At 41.9% G+C, this 5,915-nt stretch overlaps 1 long non-coding RNA gene across 1 annotated transcript; it reads right to left on the bottom strand.

The window, feature by feature from the left end:
* Positions 1-1,731: 1,731 nt before the first annotated feature.
* On the bottom strand, positions 1,732-4,828 carry LOC144337633 (uncharacterized). The gene is made up of 3 exons (XR_013411009.1): positions 4,704-4,828; positions 2,795-2,919; positions 1,732-1,973 (listed from the first exon to the last, which is right to left on the bottom strand). It is a non-coding gene; the product is annotated as an uncharacterized LOC144337633 (long non-coding RNA).
* Between the last annotated feature and the right edge of the window lie 1,087 nt (positions 4,829-5,915).

Here is a 5,915-nt window from a genome sequence, read left to right as displayed (position 1 = left end):
CTCTTTCCTACCTCAGAGTGGCTAGTTTTCAGCCATTTGGGCCACTCTTTCTGAGATTTGGGGCCAGATTTTTTTTAACCTTGTCTTATTTGTAAGCCTTAATTTGGTAGCCCTGTTTCCTGGGCTCAAATATCAGTCCCAAAACCTTTAACATTTCTCCCATGAAGCTTAGGAATCTTCACGCAAAAAGTCTTAGTGGTCTAAGCCATTTTCCGAGCTTCCTGATACAGGTATACAGGTTAGGCTCCTAAACTGACCCCTGCTCTGTGTTTTCCAGAACTTGCAAAACACTTGTGCCTCATTGCTCCAGCATAAAAATGGGTCTATAGATAATGCTTCCCTCCATTCCCTTCACTTGGAGAGTCATATAATACAGTAGTATATTAAGAGTTCTGAGGACCCTGGCAGAAAACAAACAAACCTGATTAACATTGTTTAACCCAGCGTCTCCTAAACATAATTGACCAGAGAATCTCCTCTTCCCCTTTTTATTTTTCTATTGTAGGGGAGAAGCAATATATTTATTTACCTTACCCATTTAGGTTCCTGACTGAGACCGCTATAATAAAAGACAAATTAATAAGATAAAAGCATATATATTTAAGTTTTACCTAACATGAGAGCCTTTAGAAATGAAGACCCAAAGAAACAGAAAAGATTGTATTTTTATGCGCAGTGGTGGCAGAAGTATGATGGGAGGACAAAGGAATATTACCTAATGGTAATAAATTGGTGGAAACTTAGCAAGGCCCGTTTGTTCAGATTCTTTTAAAAAAAAAAAATCCAAAAGAGACAGGGCATTGCTTTGTCACCCAGGCTGGTGTGCAGTGGTTCAAACATGGCTAAATGCAGCATTGACCTCCTGGGCTCAAGAGATCCTTCTGCCTCAGCCTCCCAAATATCTGTAATCACAGGCATGTACCACCATGCCTGGTTAGCTTTTTAATATTTTTGTAGAGATGGGGTCTTGCCACGTTGCCTAGGCTGATCTTAAACTCCCGAGCTCATATCATTCTCCCACCCTGGCCTCCCAAAGTACTGAGATGACAGGTTTGAGCCACTGCACGTGGCCTTGTTCATGTTTTTCTCTGTGTCCATGTGTCTTCATTCCTTTTCTCTGGGTACAGGAAGGACTCCTCTGGGATGAGAGTCTTATGCCCTACTTTAGAGAAAAGTCGGAGAATTATTTTATGGCCCACTTCAGGGGAGAATGGCAAAGGTCATAGAGACCTTCCTGCTTCTGCTCTTTTCTTAAGTGCCAAGGTGCCATGTTTTGGAGTAGCATATTCTGAACTGCATGACTATAACATCCTTTAACATTCTAAGAAGTTAGGTTTTCTTAGAGCACATTTTCACAAATGCTATTCTAGCAACAAAGCCCATCTACAGAGTGGCGTGTGTACCCATTGCATGTTTTATCTGTGGCATAATTTTAGATTGCAAGCCCCCACCTATGTTGGTTAATTCTGCTTCACATGAAAGAGACAGCCACGGGGCCAGCCCTGAACCAAGATCCCTGTCACCAAGATCCACTGCTCCTGCTATGGTCAGGCAAAGAGAAGGGTAAGAATCTACTCTGTGAACTCAGAGAGGTCTGGGTCTGGGTGTTTTGAGCACTGTATCTGAAGAGGTATAAAGATGTTATAAAATTATGTCAAACCACTGGAAACAAATAGAGTGAAATTACATAATGTGCCAAGGGAGCAAGAACAAATGGGGTGACCAGAACCATATGTATGCAGCAGCTTAATAAATATTTTTGATAGTGACATGATGATGATTAAACATAGAGAACCTCAGATGCCTAGGATCCCAAGAGGATAGAGTGGGACCCTGACACTGAGATCACCGACTGTGAGCTTGCTCTTGTTGTGGAATGAGCTCTTGCTCCCTGCCTTTTGGCAGCTCTTGCATCAGCTGTGCTTCCTCTCCCTGTGGTCGTAGAAGGAGCAGGAGGGCAATGTGCAGAACATCTGCTTAATGGAAGAAATGGGACACTCTGATTTTGCCCATTACTTTGAAGATGAATTTTAAAAGGGAAGTTAAATTAATTAAATGCAATCTGACTTGCTGCTTTCCTTACAGATCTGGTATTCACTTTTGTAAGTCACTGGGCCCTGAATATTTACAGTCTGCCTTTTCTATTCATGTGTACATGAAAGGCAGTGTGCATGGTGGTTCGAAGTGATTGTGGAGTCAGAGAGACTTGTGTTTGAATCCAGCTCTGCCAGTTACTTGCCGTAATTGAACTAGTAATTGACTAGCCAAGTCCCTTTTTTAAGTCTCAGTGTACTTGGTTATAAAATGGAGCTAACATCCTCCTCACAGTACTAATATGAGGAGTACATTAAAATACTGCATATAAAGTACTTAGTACACTTCCGGTCTCACAGTCAGTACTCAATACATAGTAGCTTTCATTAATAGTTCATATGCTATCTCCCTACTAAACTGTCCCTTGAGGGTGTAGGCTCCATGTACTTAATCTTTGTATCCTAAGGCATGGAGCCTTGAACACAGTATACAGCAATTAATTATTAATTGGTAACCTAAGATTATGCCACCATAGCTTAAGGGAAAATATGGGCAGTTATCCATTTAACCTGGAAAATTCGGTCTCCCAAATGAAATTTCGCTATGATTTAATTTGGTTATGCCATAATTAACATCTAAATAATGGCCACATCTATTATTCCTGAAGACTAGTATTGGCATGTTTGCTCCCTATTGCATACGGACAGATCCATTTCTTTGCTTCGGTAATCTAGAATCTGCTTTCCCATCCTTTGCTTACATGTCTTGGCGGGTACAGATGAGAATCAAGTCTTCCTCAAGTGGGCAGAGGGCTTCAGGTTGACCGCCATATTTACTGAACTGCTGGACCACTTGCTCCTCACCTCTCTGTCAATGCTGTGCTGGCTGGAATGCAGCAATGACGAGCTCAAAAGTCAGTTCATCACCTGGACAGTCGCATGCATTCACAAAACAGACAACATATAGGAAAACACATTTGGATGACAGATCGCATTTTTCACTGCCCAGCTGGACTTCTGCATGTCACATAAAGAGGGGCCTTGGGGACTTGCAAAACGACAATCTATGCTGTTGCCGATATGCTCAGCCCACAGGGGAGTGGCAGGGGAGGCGAGTGGCAGAAACCAAGCCTTCTTGGGAGCACCATGGGTTCTTCTGCCTGCCAATCACAACGGCGATGTGACAGGAGCCACCCCCACCCAGCAAGGCTTAATGGCCGCATGCTGACTTAAAAACATAGTCCCAGGGAAGGCATTAACATTCTGAGCTCAGCTGTGTCATCTCGGTTGCCATAGCAATGCTGAGAAATATATTTTGTGTCCAATGGTTATTTCTCCACACTAATGAAATGGACATTTTTCTTCAGTGAATTGAATCAAAACTAATTGAGTAGTAATCAGCACAGACCCTGAAGTTCAGGGGAATGTAGTCTGACTAGCACTTTGTGGAAATGCAGAAACCATTAACTATCTTCAAATGAGATTTTTTTTTTAATTAGTGGAATCTTAGTAACCTATTGCAGGCTGGTGTGTGCTATCACACAAAAAACTCGTCATTTGTTTAGTGCTGGGAGGGGAAATTTATTTTCAATTAATTCAAGTGCTGATAACATTCTGTGGCTTGTTGCATCCTCTCCTCCAATAAATATCCCAAACTGATGCGTGCTCCAAGATGGACTTTCAAATATATATATATATGTGTGTGTGTGTGTGTGTGTGTGTGTATACACACTGTATGTAATTCATAATTTGGATTCGCAGATGTTTTCAGAAAACAGCGTGTTTTGCTGAGACCAACTGTTCCTGAAGCTCATTGAGCAATGGAGATGAAAAAGTGATTTTTAAAAACTATATCTTATTGTTTAATCTGTTCAACGTCAAATATCACTGTGATGGAAGAAACTACACAGAGATGGCTGGAAGCCATATGGAGTCATCATTTTTGTCCTCAGTATATCTACAAATTCATCCTTGATTAATCTTCCAGTTCTTTTTGCTTTCATTTGGATCATGAGTATAAACAAAAATACAAGTACAGACTGGTTCCCTAAGTGTTAACACTCCCCTTCTGAGAACATAATATTGAGTATTGTTATAAGTAGATCTTCATCTCCTTTGAATATGAGCCTAATTCACAGCAAAGAGACATTTGGTTACATGCAAATATGAGTGAGTTCCTTTACTACACTGTGATAGACTGGAAAGTTTCCTCTGAATCTTTTAAGACATCTGGCTTGTCAGGTGTGGTTCAATAGCGGGTTGGGGGTGGCTAAATGAGTTCCCAATTTCAGATGTCCTGCTTCTCTTATTTATGGAGTCCGCTGAGATGCATCTGAGCTCTCTTTGCCCTCTGACTCTGTTGTGTCACTGGGCCTTGGGAAAATAAGAGTGTCCATTCTTCCTCCCCTCTGCCCTCCAGCATGGGGCTGGATCTGCAGGGGGCAGGTTCCTGAGCCTGGCATGAGCAGCCTCAGTAAGGCTGTGTGTGATCTTAGGGACAAGAGCACAACCAGGTTAAGGCAGGTGGGGTTTGAGAAAACCGCACCCCAGTATTTGGCAAACGAATAAACAGATGAATCATTTCCCTGGGACTCAGAGTCTAAAGCTTCCAACCAGAACTAAATTCACATTAAAAATTGATTGTGCCATAATTTTTAAGTACAGCCAGACCTGATGGCACATGTTAGCATTTCCTTGAGGTGAGATAAAACTGTGTGGAGTGAGTCTCTCAGCTGATTGGCAGGACAAGGTGGGGAGGAGGAGGTCAACAGGGAGAGGCAGCAGGCACTCTTCTTCTCCACAGACACCTTCCTTTTTTATAGCCTTTGGGTCTCAATGTGGGAGAAGACACAGTCTTCTGTCACCATGGCAACATAAGTGCATCACAGTGGGATTAGGGGGTTGAAAGGCAAGAAACACCAAGCTTGGAGGAGTTGGGGCAATCGAAAGAGGATGGACTTTTGCTAGAAATAAACACAATAAGGTGGCAGGGCAATAGAAGAGAGTGGATTTATGGTTTATGACATTCCTAAAATATCTTTATTTAATAATGAAAACTTCATTATCCGGGCCCGGGTTGAAGTGTTGCTGTGGGCCCTCTGAGGATCCCAGCAAAGATCTTTCATCTTGACAGAAGTTCTAAATTACAACATTAGTGTTCTAACCAGGAGGCTGTTATTGCCTATTTGGTCTGTCTAGGGAAATGAGACACACATTGCTGGAAAGTGGGTTATTGAAATCTAGTAGCTTGGAATATTAAAAATGGGGGCTGGGTTGGGGGGAGGTCTCTTTCCCCATGAGCTAGGGATAAATTAAGTGATAAACCTGGGATGTTTACTAAAGCTTCATTATTTTACAGGAAAAAAAAACTGTAATTCATCTTTATTACGACCAAAGCCATTATTATGTTTCACACCATTAAGAAACAAACGTAAGGAGATCCCTAAAGCTAATTTTCAGACCAACTATATGAACCTATTATGCCTTTATTTTCATCCCAGGTACCTCTGCCTCTTTCTCAGTTATGCAGCCTGACCTCCAAAAAAAAGTGTTTGGTCTTCAGATGTTTCAAAGACAATTAGGTCTAACTGGCTCCTGGTGTTTGACTAATGATCAGAACAGATAGCTCTCCAGATCACAGTTCAATTTCTACTCCTTCTGGCAGGGCAAGAAAATGGCCTACCTGGGCTGGTGGAATCAGAGGAAGACCAAGTGAGCAGAGGGCTTTGCAATCTTTTCTTCCCTTTGCTCTCTCAATTCTTCCTCCTTATCTTCTCACCTCCCATTAATGCAAACACATCCACTTTCATTTTCTGTTGGCTGTCTCTAAGGCCAATCTCACAAAAGGGAAGGCAGTTGCCTAAGTGGTTTAATAACAACAAT

This window comes from Macaca mulatta, chromosome 1 (assembly GCF_049350105.2).
Source record: "Macaca mulatta isolate MMU2019108-1 chromosome 1, T2T-MMU8v2.0, whole genome shotgun sequence".
NCBI lineage: Eukaryota > Metazoa > Chordata > Mammalia > Primates > Cercopithecidae > Macaca > Macaca mulatta.
This window is presented reverse-complemented; position numbering and strand designations above follow the sequence as displayed.